Raw genomic sequence first — 16,436 nt, 5'->3', positions numbered from 1 at the left:
TCGACTTAGGAGCCTCCAGACATATCTTGATGCTCATCAAGAGTTTCGAGCAGTGGTGCCCCCCCTCAGGCCGCTAGAGTGCCCCAGTGGGATGTGGATAGGGTACTGAAGATGCTTTCGGAACCTCCCTTCGAGCCCCTCAAGGATATCTTAGACAAGGAGCTCACCCTCAAGACGGTCTTTCTGTTAGCTCTGGCATCAGCAAAACGAGTAGGTGAGATTCATGGGCTGTCTTACAAGGTCTCACACTCGAAGGGATGGCGAGAGGCTACCTTCAGATTCTTACCCTCCTTCGTAGCAAAGACTCGGAATCCAGCTGTTTGGGACCCCAAGTTTGAAGGATTCTCAGTGCCAGCTATCCCTCGTTCGGACAACCCGAGGGACTTGCTTCTGTGTCTAGTCAGCGCGGTACGTAAGTACCTCAAGAGGACGGCCAAACTTCGCCCCGAAACCAAGAGTCTGTTCGTCTCCTCGGGACTGGTAAAGAAGCCAGTCTCCAAAAATACGATCTCCTACTGGCTGCGGCAGGTGATCATGAGAGCCTACAGTAGTGCAGGGGTTCCTCTTCCGGGGAAGCCTAGACCCCACGACATTAGAGGACTAAGTACTTTGTTGGCCTTTGAGAAGAACATGGCAGTGGGCCAAATCCTGAGGGCAGGTACATGGTCTAGTCAGTCAACCTTCACAGCTCACTACTTAAAGGATTGTTCGAGGAGGTCCCTGGACGGATGCTCTCTCGGTCCCGTCATTTCCGCGCTCCAAAAGATTTAAAGGTGTAGCCCCGGGAAACCACGGGCAGTAAGTCCAAGAGACACAGGTTCCTTCCTTACCCCTCTTTTCCCCTATTACCTTCCCTGAAATGACCCTAAAATCCTCTAACTGCCATGGGATACACTGTCAGTAGAAGAATACGTCTCCAAGGATTTTCACACAGGCTAGTTACTTAGACACTAAGATAGTTTTTTGAGTAGTTTTCCCTATTTCTCATGTTTTCCTTTGGGGGTCAGCAGAACCTAGCCTCCTATCTAGGTTCCTTTTCTCTCCTCATCACGGTCTCTGGGTCCTGAGGGACACTCCCACCTCCTAAGATATACTGTAAGTCTCCTAAGAAAGTAGTTCGAGGTAAGTACTCCGTGTTGGAACAAATCCCAAATTTTAAGTAATTTGTATTTTTCCTAACAGTACTTACCTCGAACTACTTTCGGGTTATGGCCCGCCCATCCTGCCCCGAGTGCCTTACAGGACTTAGTAGAAACCTATCTGTCAAAAACTTACTGGAGATCGAGACCTGAGCAAGCATGCTCTCTGACCCCGGGTCGCCTCATGGTGCGTATCACTCCACCAGAGGTTACCCCGCCTAGAAAACGGGAGTAGGGTAAACTACACAAAATCTGGTCGGTTGGGAGGAGATCCCAGATACTCCTAAGAAAGTAGTTCGAGGTAAGTACTGTTAGGAAAAATACAAATTACTTAAAATTTGTGATATTTTTCCTATCTATACCAACCTAATTCAAACTTCCACATCAACCACCCCACTTAGTCTTGAGCTGAAGGTCAAAAGTTATGTTCTTCAGACAGGTGGAGGAGCGGGGCTTCTCACCCATCTCCTCTCATTAACTACCTCATTCGTGAATTCAACGGGCATTGCAGCTTCGCTGAAAACATATTCCCTATTTTAAAGGATTCAGGATTGTTTAGTTAGGAAAAATATTATTTTTAACATTTGTTATAACAGTAACCATATCTTTTATTTTTCTTCTCACTTCAAATAGTTTTACTAGTGTAATTAATAAATATTTATGACTAGTGAACTTCTTAATGTGATTTTAGCTTGTTACAGAGATTCTGGGAACCACTTGTTGGGAATTGTTCATATGTAAGGGGCCAATCTAAATAAACTACATGTAAAATCTTAAGTTTTCAATATTAAACTTACCCGATAATCATGTAGCTGTCAACTCCGTTGCCCGACAGAATTCTATGGAGGGATACGCCAGCTATCACAATACTAGAAGGGGGTGTACTTACCAGCGCCACCTGTGGCCAGGTACTCAATCATTTGTTGTTGACACCTCCTCAATTATTCCTCTGTCGTGCTTCCGGCTAGACGTTCTGGGATACGCTTATGGTCTTCGAGTTTATTCACGGATATTTGGTGAAGTATTCTCTCTGATTAACGGCTGTCGCTTTACTGGAATCCTTCTTATATTAGCTAGATAGCTTTTATATAATACTGATATAACGGTTAACGAATTTTGCTTGTTTTTGGATCACCCTTTGGCTAACTCTTTGAATACAAGATGTCTGACGTTTCGCAAGCCCCCTCCCATAGACGATGTAGGTCTTGCAATAGGCGTATTCCGAAGGCCTCGGTAGATCCTCACACCGCTTGTTCTGACTGTAGGGACAGGCCCTGTCTATTAGAAAATCGATGTGAGGAATGCGCCGGACTTTCGGAATTGGAATTTGTCCGTCTTTTAAAATATTCATCTAAGTTAGAGAGAGGTAGAGTTAGGAGAAGTTCTTCTCACTCTTCTATGTTTTCCTCACCTCATGATCCCCTACCTTTTCCTACCCCTGTAGTGGCTACCCCCGAACCTACTGTGTGCCCTCCGCCTGATATGTCAGTTGTTTTGCGTGCTATTCAGGCTTTAGGCGATAAAGTAGAATCAGTGGTAAGTGACCATAAGTCTCTGATGGCCGAAGTTAAAGAACTGAAGGTCAAGAGTGCAGTGGGTGGAATTAGTGCCAGTGCTGTGACGAGTGCTAGTGTCGGTGCAGTGCCAAGTGCTAGTGGTGCCAGTGTGGTGCGTGAGGATTTTTCTGTGCGAGCCAGTCGTCCTCCCAGTCCGGGACCTCTTGCAAGCTCCCATGCCCAGGGGAGAAGCAATGTCGAAGGGCTTAAGGGTTCGACAGGCCTTGTTAGGCGCACAGAACTATCCTCGGTGGTTGCGGGCGTGTCTTCCTTAGACCGTCACTCCCACCTGCAGACGATTGAGCCCGTCTTATTCTCGTCCGCTGATCAACTAGCAGGGAAGAAACGTTGGTCTCAGGTCTCGAGACCGCTTAAACGTAGAGTCCAGTCCGCGAGTGCTCAGCCAGGTTGCAGTCATTGGCTCAGCTCTGACTCGCCTCAGTCATCTGTCGACTGTACTCCGCCCAAGAGGAGTAAGGTTCTGCCAAAACAGAGCCCGACTGTTAAGACTTTACCTCAGTCTGTTATCGTTTCTGCCGATCCCAAGTGGACCCTGCTTCAGTCCATGCAAGCTCAGCTTTCGGACTTGATGCGTGAGTGTCGGGCTGAGAGTGTTGCACCTCCTCCACCGCCTACACTCCCTCCGCCTGTTCTCGCTCCGCCTGTGCTCGCCCCGCCTGCACTTGCTCCGCCTGGTCGCAGCACCATCTGCCAGGCGTACGATGTTGAGCCACTTTCGGAGTTCGCTGTTCCCAGTGGTGTTCAGCCTCAGCCTTCTTTAAGGCAACCCTTGCTTTGGGATCAGGAGAGTTATTCCACTCTTCCTCCGCCTCCCCTTGCTGCTCCACCAGTGGTGCAACTCTCGGTTGGGGTACAACAACCTCTCCCCTCCGTGAGTCTGTCTGCTCAGCCATCGCTGCAGCGAGCTCAACCCTCCTCAAGGCAAGCTCCTCTACACCCTGGACTTGCGCCTCAGGAGCCTCAGTTTGCGAGAACTTTACCTTGTTCTGCGCAGCCTCAACCTCATCATGCTCCGCTCATCTCACAGGAACAGGAACGGACTACTCCGCCTCCGTCCTCCGCTCAGCTTGTGCAATCCTTGGGTTCAACCTCTCTTGCTAGGAGTCAACCTCCTTCACCCATGCGCCTGCCTTCTGCTTCGTCTGTTGTTCAGCCTTTGCAGTCTGAGCCTCAGGTTTTCCCTCAACAGTCACTGGAAGAGGAAACCACTGTTATTGTTCCTACCCGTTCTGACTCTGCGGTTCAGCATTCTGGTCCGATCGCTTCGCTACCCTCTGCTGATGAGGTGTCGGATGATGAGGAGGCACACCTTGATCCCTCATCAGACGTGGACGAATCTAAGCTTTCTCCACTGTCGATTGATTTTCGTAAGGTCTTGGCTCTACTCAGGGAGATTTACCCAGACCACTTCGTCTCTGCTATTCCCCGCTCTCCACCATCTGAGTTTTCGCTGGGCGTACAACAAGCTAAGTCCAACTATACTAAGCTTGTCCTAGCTAGATCCTCCAAGAGGGCTTTAAGGATCTTAGGGGAGTGGCTGCAGTCTAAACAACACCTTGGCAAGACTTCCTTCATGTTCCCTCCAACGAAGCTCGCTTCGAAAGCTAGCGTTTGGTATGCCACAGGGGAAGCACCAGGCTTAGGAGTACCTGCCTCTGCCCAGGCTGACTTCTCAAGTCTGGTGGACTCGCCTCGGAGAACTGCTATGAGACGCTCGAAGGTTTGTTGGACCTTCTCAGACCTGGATCATTTACTAAAAGGGTTGTTCAGAGCATTTGAAATGTTCAACTTTCTCGACTGGTGCCTGGGGGCCCTCAGCAAGAAAACCTCTCCTGCGGACAAAGATTCTGCCATGCTATTAATGTCCTGCATGGATAAGGCCATCAGAGATGGATCGGGTGAGCTAGCGTCGTTATTTGTATCAGGGGTGTTGAAGAAAAGGGAACAACTGTGTACCTTCCTTTCCGCCAGCATTACACCTTGCCAACGGTCACAACTCCTTTTTGCTCCACTCTCAAAGTTCCTCTTTCCCGAGGAGCTAGTTAAGGACTTGTCTGCTGCCCTGATACAAAAAGACACGCACGATCTTGTAGCCTCATCGGCTCGTAAGTCTAAGGTTGCCACCTCAGTCCCCAAGACTTATCGCTCCCCAGTGGCTGATACCCCGGCTACGAGGTTCATACCGCCCTTTCGTGGTAGAGCCCCCAGCCGAGGAAGCTCCCGTCCAGACTCTCACAGGAGCAAGTCTAGGAAAGGATCCAGGACATCTAAGGGAAAGAACTGACTCTCAGATTCTCCAGACAACAGTAGGAGCCAGACTCAAGATCTTCTGGCGAGCCTGGGAGAAGAGAGGTGCAGACGCACAGTCTGTCAGTTGGCTGAGGTACGGTTACAGGATTCCATTCTGCCTCAAACCACCTCTGACCACATCGCCCATCAACCTCTCTCCCAACTACAAAGAAGAGGACAAGAGGCTAGCATTGCAACAGGAGGTGTCGCTACTTGTGCAGAAGAAGGCAGTGGTTATAGTCCGGGACCATCAATCCCCGGGCTTCTACAACCGTCTCTTTCTTGTGGCCAAGAAGACAGGAGGTTGGAGACCGGTGCTGGACGTCAGCTCTCTCAACGAGTATGTCACCAAGCAGACGTTCACGATGGAGACGACCAAGTCGGTCTTAGCAGCGGTCAGACAGGAGGACTGGATGGTCTCGTTGGACTTGAAAGATGCATACTTTCACGTTCCCATTCATCCAGACTCCCAACCTTTCCTGAGATTCGTTTTCGGAAAGGTTGTCTATCAGTTCCAAGCCCTGTGTTTTGGCCTAAGCACAGCTCCTATGGTCTTTACTCATCTGATGAGGAATGTAGCGAAATTCCTACACTTATCGAACATCAGAGCCTCCCTCTACCTAGACGACTGGCTGTTGAGAGCCTCCACGAGTCGTCGTTGTCTGGAGAACCTCAATTGGACTTTAGACTTAATCAGAGACCTAGGTCTATTAGTCAATATAGAGAAATCTCAACTCATTCCCTCCCAATCCATTGTGTACCTGGGAATGGAGATTCAGAGTCAGGATTTTCGGGCTTTTCCATCGGCCCCCAGGATAAACCAAGCCCTAGAGTGCATCATGAGCATGCTGAAGAGGAGCAATTGCTCAGTGAGACAGTGGATGAGTCTCACAGGGACCCTCTCATCACTGGCCCTGTTTGTCGAGCTAGGAAGACTCCACCTCCGCCCTCTTCAATTCCATCTTGCTGCTCATTGGGACAAGGGCTCGACTCTAGAAGCAGTCTCTATCCCTATCAACCAAGAGATGAAGACCACTCTCCTGTGGTGGAAGCACAATCTCCTTCTCAAGGAGGGTCTATCATTGGCCATCCAGACCCCCAATCTTCATCTCTTCTCAGATGCATCGGACTCGGGCTGGGGTGCGACCTTGGACGGACGGGAATGCTCAGGAGTATGGAACAAGGAACAAGGATTACTCCACATCAACTGCAAGGAACTGTTAGCAGTTCATCTAGCCCTGTTGAACTTCAAGTCCCTCCTGCTAGGCAAAGTGGTGGAGGTGAATTCAGACAACACCACAGCCTTGGCTTACATCTCCAAGCAAGGAGGGACCCATTCGAGGAGCCTTTACGAGATCGCAAGGGACCTCCTCATTTGGTCAAGAGGTCTAAACCTCACTCTGGTCACGAGGTTCATCCAGGGCGATATGAATGTTTCAGCGGATCGCCTCAGCAGAAGGAATCAGGTCATTCCCACGGAATGGACCCTCCACAAGAGTGTGTGCAACAGACTTTGGACCTTGTGGGGTCAACCTACCATAGATCTGTTTGCCACCTCCATAACCAAGAGACTTCCGCTTTATTGTTCCCCTGTTCCAGACCCTGCAGCGGTTCATGTGGATGCTTTTCTTCTGAACTGGTCCCATCTCGACCTGTACGCATTCCCTCCGTTCAAGATAATAAACAAAGTTCTGCAGAAATTCGTCTCGCACGAAGGGACACGGCTGACGCTGGTTGCTCCCCTTTGGCCTGCAAGAGAATGGTACACAGAGGTACTTCAATGGCTAGTCGACTTCCCCAGGACTCTACCTCTAAGAGTGGACCTTCTACGTCAACCACACGTAGACAGGTTGCACCCAAACCTCCACGCTCTTCGACTGACTGCCTTCAGACTGTCGAAAGATTCGCTAGAGCTAGAGGCTTTTCGAAGGAGGCAGCCAGTGCGATTGCCAGAGCTAGAAGAGTTTCCACTCGTAGAGTCTACCAGTCTAAGTGGGAGGTCTTCCGAAGCTGGTGTAGAGCCAATTCAATATCCTCTACCAATACCTCTGTGATCCAAATAGCTGACTTCCTTCTTCATCTTAGGAATGAGAGATCCCTTTCAACACCTACGATTAAAGGATATAGGAGCATGTTGGCCTCAGTTCTCCGCCACAGAGGTTTGGACCTGTCTTCCAACAAGGACCTTCAAGACATTCTCAAGTCTTTTGAGACGTCTAAAGAACGTCGTCTTTCCACTCCAGGCTGGAATCTAGACGTAGTCTTAAGGTTCCTTATGACATCTAGGTTCGAACCTCTCCAGTCAGCTTCCTTCAAGGATCTTACCCTCAAGACTGCTTTTCTCGTTTGCCTTGCAACAGCTAAGAGAGTCAGTGAGGTTCATGCCTTCAGCAAGAACATTGGTTTCACAACCGAATCTGCAACATGTTCTTTTCAGCTTGGATTCCTAGCAAAGAACGAGCTTCCTTCACGTCCTTGGCCTAGATCGTTCGAAATACCTAGCCTCTCCAACATGGTAGGTAACGAACTAGAGAGAGTTCTTTGCCCTGTCAGAGCTCTCAAATATTATCTGAAGAGGTCTAAACCTATTCGAGGACAGTCAGAAGCCTTATGGTGTGCCATCAAGAAACCCTCGAGACCCATGTCCAAGAATGGGCTTTCGTACTATATAAGGCTTCTGATCAGAGAAGCACATTCTCACTTAAAGGAGGAAGACCTTGCATTGCTGAAGGTAAGGACCCACGAAGTAAGAGCTGTAGCTACTTCGTTGGCCTTTAATAAAAACCGTTCTCTGCAGAGCATAATGGATGCAACCTATTGGAGGAGCAAGTCAGTGTTTGCATCATTTTATCTGAAAGATGTCCAGTCTCTTTACGAGAACTGCTACACCCTGGGACCATTCGTAGCAGCGAGTGCAGTAGTAGGTGAGGGCTCAGCCACTACATTCCCTTAATCCCATAACCTTTTTTAACCTTTCTCTTGAATACTTTTATTGTTGTTTTTTATGGTTGTTACGGTAGGCTAAGAAGCCTTCCGCATCCTTGGATTTGGCGGGTGGTCTATTCATTCTTGAGAAGCGCCTGGGTTAAAGGTTTGGTAGAGGTCCTTTAGTAGGGGTTGCAACCCCGTGTACTTTGGCACCTTTGGGTTGATTCAGCCTCCAAGAGGAACGCTGCGCTCAGTAAGGAAGACGAACTTTAAATAAAGAGGCAGAGTAACGGTTCTATTCGACTTCCTTACCAGGTACTTATTATTTCATTGTTATTTGAGATAACTGTTATATGAAATATGGGATACTTAGCTATCCTTTAATCTTGTACACTGGTTTTCACCCACCTCCCTGGGTGTGAATCAGCTACATGATTATCGGGTAAGTTTAATATTGAAAAATGTTATTTTTATTAATAAAATAAATTTTTGAATATACTTACCCGATAATCATGATTTAATCGACCCTCCCTTTCCTCCCCAGAGAGAACCAGTGGACCGAGGAATAATTGAGGAGGTGTCAACAACAAATGATTGAGTACCTGGCCACAGGTGGCGCTGGTAAGTACACCCCCTTCTAGTATTGTGATAGCTGGCGTATCCCTCCATAGAATTCTGTCGGGCAACGGAGTTGACAGCTACATGATTATCGGGTAAGTATATTCAAAAATTTATTTTATTAATAAAAATAACATATTTATATGGTGAAATGTCTGCTTTAAATCACTGAAGTATTGTAATTGCTGCTACTGAAGTGCTTTTTAGTTTTCTGTGTCCTTTTGTTCCATTTAGTGAGCAGACTCGCATACATTGAGTAGTGAAAGAAATATAAAATGACATAAGATTAAGATTGATATTAATAGAAAAGATAGTAATGAAATGAGAAAGTGTATTAGGCAATGTAGATATCATTAGTAAAGTGAGAATGCAGGGATTAAATTGCATTAGAAAATTAAAAGCTACCATAATTTTTGGAAATCTTATTTTGAAATGTTTGCTGAACACCATAATTATCTTTAAATTAAAATGTGAATGGCAACTTTAGAGTTGTTCCGTAACTGAATACAAATCACGCTATTTACATGGGGTGATTACTTCGGCGCAGCCGATGACTAGCCATAAAGTTTTAACGAGGGTTTCCTACCCCACCGCTAGTTAGCGGGGGAGTAGGGAGGGGTAGCTAGCTACCCCTCCCCCTCATACACACCGGAGAATACTCCACTTTACTTTTGGCTCGCATAGTGATCGGAGGTATCCGCTCCTATGCTCTCTTGACGGCCATTATTGTTTTGTCTTTTAACTTACCTTTTCTTATACTTAATATATTTAAACATTACTGATGTTTATACTGTATATATTTTTGTGAATAGAAAATAGTAAGTTTCCTTTGCTTTCGGTGTTGTGCAGTGTGTGTTGTGTACGTCTACTAGAGTTTCGCCGGCTTGGCCACCACGATCTTTTCGTGATCACGGCCTTTCACTTCTAGGCCACCATGGTTGCCTTTCGTGGAGACCGGCCCTTCTCTTGAGGTCGTTCACCTCTTACTCCGTACTACGCCTACTATAGCTTCTCAGAACCGAGTCGCTATTTCGTCTTTTTTGTCTCAATTATTTTTACGAATATAATTGTGTTTTAACTTTTCAGCTCAGGGCTCACGTCCCTTCGGGGGTCGGTGATCCTTGAAACATTCAAAGTCAGTTGCATAATTATCTTGTTATAATTCTGTTTTGTTAACTTCGTCCCCCCCCCCTCACCTGGGCATGCCGGGGGGGGGGGGGCATACCTTCTTTCGTTCTTAATGTTCTTTCCCTCGGGGTTTCTCCTCAGAGTTTCACCCGGGGGAATTTCTGTTAAATAATTATTCTGTTTTATTTTCCAGTTTACGATGCTGTTTCTTCGTGCCTGTTGTGTGTGCCTTCGAAGCAGAGCTGTCCTGTTTATCCTGGGGAGTCGGCTTTGCCGCCGTCTCTCTAGGCATTCATCAGGGGCGTTTCCTTCTCTTCGATGTTACCCCGTGATTGCTGCCAGCTCTTCAGTGCATCCTAGAACGATAAGGAGGTTCGCCTCCAGGGTAGTTAATTAACTTCCCTTTTACTTCCCTGGTCCTTGGCGGTTATGCTCTTGGGGCTGAGCGACCGCCCTTGTGACTTGCTCAAGGGGCTGAGCGGTTGCAAGGCTAGACCTTGGTACTAGCGACTATGCTCTCGTGGCTGAGCGGTCGCTTCTGTAGCTACGCTCAAGGGGCTGAGCAGCTGCAGGATCAGTCCGGCCCTCTCTCGTTCGCGAGGGAGGCCGCACTAAGGGCTCCTCCTCGGAGGATCGCTCCTATTGTCTCTTCTACGAAGTGTCCCCTCCCGTTCGCGTGAGAGGACACTCACAGAGACTCCTCTTCGGAGGATAGTTCCTGTTTAAGTCTGCTGATCTCACGGCCTTTCGGGGCTCCTTCGCCAGTCTCTTCTACGAAGTGCTCACCTCTCTCGTTCGCGAGAGAGACCACTCATAGAGACTCCTCTTCGGAGGATTGTTCCTGTCGTCAACAGCTTGCTGTTCAGTCACTAGCACTTTGGTGTTAGTGACAGGGAAACTTCGGTTTCTCTTTTTCCCTGACCCTTCAGGGTCTCGGATCTTAGTTACGCAGTTCCCTCGGGCTCTCGTAACTTTAGTCACTTCTACACTTCGGTGTTTAGTGACGGAGAAACTTCGGTTTCTCGTTGCATTGACCCTTCGGGGTCTTGCGACTATCCCCTCGGGGCCTCGCTACTCAGGCTACGTTAGACCCTTGGTCTCTCGTCCCTCAGTGTTTCTGTTGCCTGCTGTATCCGTTCCTGACTGCAGACGCGCCTTTGGCGCCCACGCCCCCGTTATCTAACGGGCTCCTCATTTCGGGGAAGGAGAGATTTTCTCACCTTGAGTAAGTCCCTTAAGTGCCAGGTATCACCTGCGCGCCAACGTTCCCTTACGTGCTAGCGCTCGACTGCTGTTCCTGCTGTTCCTGAGACTGCCTTAGAGACACCCTGTTCCAGTATTCAGTTAGGCTGCTACCAACGTTCCCTGCGCATTTGCGCACATCGTTGGGGTTCCTGAGATAGCGCACTGGCGCTCACCAGCAGTTCAGCCTTCGGTGTCTCTAAGTCTCTTCTACGAAGGCCACCTCTCCCGTTCGCGGGAAAAGTACCTCACAGAGACCACTCCTCGGAGTATTTAGCAGTACCTCAGTTGATCGTCGGCACTGAAGTAGACCTTCTGGTCCTCTTCAGGGGATGCTCTCCCTTTTAGGGACACATCCCAGTTCCTGATCTACGAGTTAGCGATCCTTCAACCATTTCCGACGATCTTCTGTTGTGCAGGAACCTACGATCTTCACTCACGAGCGCTGAAGACCGCCCACGTGCGGGATTATTTCCCGCGAGATCGACGATTTAGCCGACGATCTTCTGCTCGCGCTAACGCGTAAGCGTTGATGATCGCCTGCGCGCGATCTCGCGATCGTCGAGGGACGCGCGATCGTCGACGATCGTTAGCCGACGATCTTCTGTTCACGCTAACGCGTAAGCATTGATGATCGCCCGCGCGCGATCTCGCGATCGTCGACGGACGCACGATCGTTAGCCGACTATTTTCTGTTCACGCTAACGCGTAAGCGTTGATGATCGCCCACGCACGACCTTCAAGGCCCTTCCGCTCGCGATCGTCAACCCGGCAACGGTCGTTTGCCGGCGATCTTCGGATCCAGCGCTAGGCGCTCAAGCGCTGACGATCTTCTTAGTGTGCGTAAGCGCCGAGGATCGGTCTGTGCGCGGGATGGTTTCCCGTGCGTGACAACGAGGCTGTCCGTGTTCGGTTCTCCACACGTGATCATCGACGGCCGTTAGCCGGCGATCTTCGGATTCGGCGCTAGGCGCGCGAACGCCGACGATCTTCACAGTACACGTGAGCGCCGAAGATCGTTCCGTTCGCGGGATAGTTTCCCGCGCGCGACCATTGAGGCTCACGCAATCATCGCACGGATCGTCCGTGCGTGGTTTCCCGCTCACGATCGTCATAGATCGTCCGCGCGCGGGCACTGAGGTTCCCGCTCGTGATCTCCGACTATCTTCTCTCGCGCGCGAGCTCCGACAATCGTCGCTTACGCGTGAGCGTCGAAGATCGTCCAGGTTCGCGCGAATCACCGACGATCATCATACATAGTTGGAGATCATTCGCACGCGGGCACTATGGGTCCCCGCGCACTGTCTCCTACGGTTCTTTCTCTCGCGCTAGCGCCAACGATCTTCGTACTCGCATAAGCACCGAAGATCGTCAGCGTTTCTTCAGCGTTATTCTTCCGCGCGTGGGATGGTTCCCCACATGCAATCGCCGGCGGCGCTAGCACCGGCGATCTTTTTTCGCCGAGATCGTTCGTGCGTGGGATGGTTTCCCTCGCCCACGATCTTTCATGCGCAAGCGCCAGCGATCTTCATACGCGCGGGGATCGTTCACGCGGTCGCCGATACGCCCACGCTCACGCGGTCATGCGGGCGCGGTTATTCTGCTACGCATGCTTTATTCACGCGCTACCCAGATCGGTGCTTTTCACGCGATCGTCAGCGTGATCGGCTCACCGTTCTCCGACGCGACCGCGCCCTGTTTACATCAGGGCTTATGACGGTCAGGCCACCTCCGCATTTCCCTCCCCTGCAGCACAGAGCAGCGCCCTCTCCGGAGGGGGGGAGGGGGGGAGGTTTCCGGACAGGTCAAAGGTCTCTTCTTTTCCCTTCATTGCAGTTTCTCTACTGGCAAACCCTCATGTGTCATCTCCCCCAGAGGATCGAACGATCCTCTTCCCTCCAGAGGGACTCCCTGTCAGCGCGAGGATTGGTCGGCATCCCTGGTGGGATGCCGTCGTCAGAGCGCTCAAAAAGGCGATGAGCCTGTGCCTTCTGACTGGGGTCACTAATCGGTAGCAGCTTCCTCTCCCCCTGAAGGGGGTGAGAGGAATCCCTGGCATGGTATCTTCCCCAAGGACTATCCTGTCCCTTCGCGAGTCCTTACGCAGGCGATGAGCCCTCCTCAGACTCCACCTCCCCTCCCCTGCGGAGAAGACCCGGTCCTCTCCCCCTTCACTCCATAGGGAGAATCCCCGCCTCGTCCTGAGGGTCCTATCGTGCGGAGGGGGCGAAGCCTTACATCCTTCATCGCTGGGGTCCTGTTTTCCTCCTAGGAGGGATCCTGAGGCCCTGTCTTCCGCAAGGATCAGACAGGATCCAGTTGGACCCTTGGGGCATGTCTACGAGTCTCCCTAGGAAGAGCCTCCGGGGATAGGAGACCTTGCTGCCAGTCCATCAGGAGTAGGAGCTCCAGGGGTCAGAACTTGAGTTCTGGCAGGTTCTGGCCCTCAGGAGAAACCTCAAGGGGATCCCAGATTCACAGATTCCTCTTTGGTAAGGGAAGGATTCGGTCCTGGACCGAGTTCTACTCACCCAAGGACTTCCTTACGCCAGTGCAGCTTGCCCTGGTCTCAGGGAATGGAGAGCGCCAGAGACTAGGCCAAGGGCCAGCTCTCCGAGCTTGTCTCCTTCAACAGTTCCGGTTGGTTTCGAGCCCCTCCCTCCTCCCTGGGTAGGGATCGGAGAGGGGACGGGTCCTCCGGGCGGAAGTCCAGTCCATGTCGGAGAGGCGCCCCCTCCAAGAGGTGGCCAACGGGTTTCGAGGCCTCCGTAGTCGCCTCCTTCCCTTCTCGACTCTGTACAGGGTTGTCAAACAGTCTCCGTTCAGCATAGCGACGGCAGACGCGGTCAGCTTTGCGGTGAGACCACAAGTCTTCATGGGTACAGTACACTGGTCCGGTAGGACTCGTACTTCCGGTCCTGGTTCACCCATCTTCAAGGAAGTACTTTGGAGTCTGCCTGGAAGGTGGGTATACCAGTTCAAGGGCTGTGCTTCGGCCTCTCCACAGCACCTCAACAGTTCTCCGATACTTCCTCTCGGATCTCTTCACGGGCGCTCAGCATCGGCATCCGGCCACTCCGTTCCTGGGTGGCTTGCCGAACCTGGCAGACTTGAAGGCTTCCCTTCTTCGTCATCGGGACAAGCTCCTCGGACCTTACCAAGTTCTAAAAGATCATGGTGGTCCTCGAGGAGTCCTCCCCGCAGCCCTCTCAGAGTCTGGTATACCGAGCCTGCTCTTAGGCTCCTATCTCCCGTAGCCTTCCCTTCAGACGCCAGGGTACCAAGGCAGAGGAAGGTCGCGAGACCTTTCCTCATACGAGAAGACCCTCCAACCTAAGGTTGTTACGTCTTTCCTCCCTGGCCCGTCTGGTTCCCACAGTCGCCCCAGGTTGAGTTCTCTTCAGTGGCGACTCGGGGAGTCGGGGGCACGTCTCCCCAGACGCCGAGACCCCTAGGGGACAACCGGTACAGACGAACCCATAGGGTTGGGAAGCTGACGAGGGCCTACAAGAGGGAGTGGTCCTTCTCGTCCTTCCCCCTAACTTGATGCTGTTTTTGGACGCGTCAAAGAAAAGGGGGGGGGGGCCCACGTTCTGATCCACGGCTCCTCAGGCCGGGGGTCAGAACCAGGAAGAACTTCTCTAGTCCTACTAGAGACGGAAACCGTGTTCCTGGCTCTTCAGTAGCTCCACCTAGCATGGCGGACTACTCTGTGGTTATGAGGATCAACAACACCACAGTGATGGTTTTCTGGCCCAGACAAGGAGGCACTTTTCAGTACAACCATCCCATCCTGCGGTAGAGATACCGGGATGGTCCGAGTCCCCCTCGGTCCTCTTGGCAGCTCGCTTGATTCCAGGCAAAGGAATGGGCTCGCCGACAGTCTGAGCAGTGGTCTTTGGATCCTCAAGTAGCCTACAGGTCCTGCCTCAGTGGGGCTCCCTCGGTGGACAGGTTCGCTACAGCACTGAGCTGCAAGCTCCCGCTGTATTGCTCCCCGGTCTCGGATCCCAAGGCCCTCTGGTAGGAGGCCTTCCAGCAACGGTGGGACACCATCGATGTGTTGCCTCCGTAGCTTGCTCCTCTTCCCGCCGGGAGTCTATCCAGCACCTCCTCAAAGAGAGAGGATTTTCGCAACAAGTGGCGAAAAGGAGGCCTGGACACCTGCGCAAGTCTTCCGCAAGTAGTCTCCCAGGCGATAGGGCCAGTTTCTGTAACCGGTGTCGGTGAGAGTGCATCCCTCCACACGTTGCTGCTTCCAGCAATAGCGGAGCCCCTAGTGGGATTGCGGGATAGGTGTGCCTTTCAGTTTCAACTGTGAAAGGCTATCCCTCAGCCTTAATGCTTGCCTCCTGGCTCTAGGAACAAACATTTCTCCCCCCGCTGGAACTCCTCCTTCGCATGCGAAGCCTTGTCCTCTCCTGCCCTCTGTCGAATGTGAGACCTCCTCCTTGGGACGTGGTTAGAGTCCTAGAGTCTCTAAAGAGACCCCCTGACGAACCACTACCTAGTCCCCAGACCACCACCTTTCTGAGTTGACAGTGTTCCTGCTAGCCTATTTTCAGCCAAGCGAGTCACATGGTCTCTCTTACGACTTCGCTCATTCAGGGGGTTAGGGGGAGACAACTTCAGGTTCGTCCCTGAGGTTTGTTGCCGAGACTCGGAATCCGGGAGTGCCGGACCCGCTTCGACTCCTTCCAGGGCTCGAGTCTCCGTCCTGTAGCAGATGACTCAGACCATCTCCTACCTTGCCGGTAGGGAGTCCGAGCTGGTGTCTTCAGAGAACAGCTGCAGTTCGTCTCCAGGTCCAAGACTCGTTCGTGGATCCTGGGTAACGAGGAGAAGGGTCTCCAGGAGTACCATCTCTGGCTGGATTTGCAGGATGCTACACCCTGCCTTGAATCCTGACCCTTCTCCGTCGCATCGCCCTAGAGCCCATGACGTCTGGGGCCTAGATACGTCCCTGCCCTTCATGGAGCATCGTTCAGTGACTTCATGGAGCATCGTTCAGTGACGCAAGTCCTGCAAGCGGGGATGTTGAAGCCTCAGACCTTCTTCTCAGCCCCTTACCTGCAAGACATGACCCACAGGAGGCTTGATACGTTCTATCGGCCCTGTGGTGGCTTCACAACAGCTGGTCTAAACCTCAGGCTCCTTGATGGACAAGTAGCAGAAGGTTGAGGGCATTTTTACCTGGTGTTAGTCTGCATGAATGAAAAGATCTGTCTGGCCCTTATTCTTTTCTTCATCCTCTCCTCCCACGGAGAAAGCAGCATCCTGGGTTCTCTGCACAGCTGACCTCAAACCACTGCAGGTAGACCATGCTCCCTTGTGTTCCTAGTATTATATGTAATACTGTCATGTCCCCATACCCTGACGAGGTGGTATTGGGAGAGTCCTAGCCTGGATTTCCTTTTGACGGACTCCAGGGCAACTGCCTGGGACAAGTCACTTTTCACCTTCGCACACACCTTATGTAGGCCGCGGCAGTTTCACAACCGCCAGCGAGGAGCAG

The 16,436-nt window shown here is 51.3% G+C and overlaps 1 protein-coding gene across 2 annotated transcripts in view; it reads left to right on the top strand.

The window, feature by feature from the left end:
* Positions 1–16,436, top strand: part of RtcB (RtcB RNA ligase) — a 266,421-nt gene that overhangs the window by 249,043 nt on the left and 942 nt on the right. The gene's annotated exons all lie outside the window — the stretch shown is intronic.

The sequence above is a fragment of the Palaemon carinicauda genome, chromosome 22 (assembly GCF_036898095.1).
Source record: "Palaemon carinicauda isolate YSFRI2023 chromosome 22, ASM3689809v2, whole genome shotgun sequence".
Taxonomy (NCBI): domain Eukaryota; kingdom Metazoa; phylum Arthropoda; class Malacostraca; order Decapoda; family Palaemonidae; genus Palaemon; species Palaemon carinicauda.
The sequence above is the reverse complement of the archived record's forward strand: the minus strand, read 5'-3'. Positions and strand labels throughout refer to the sequence as shown.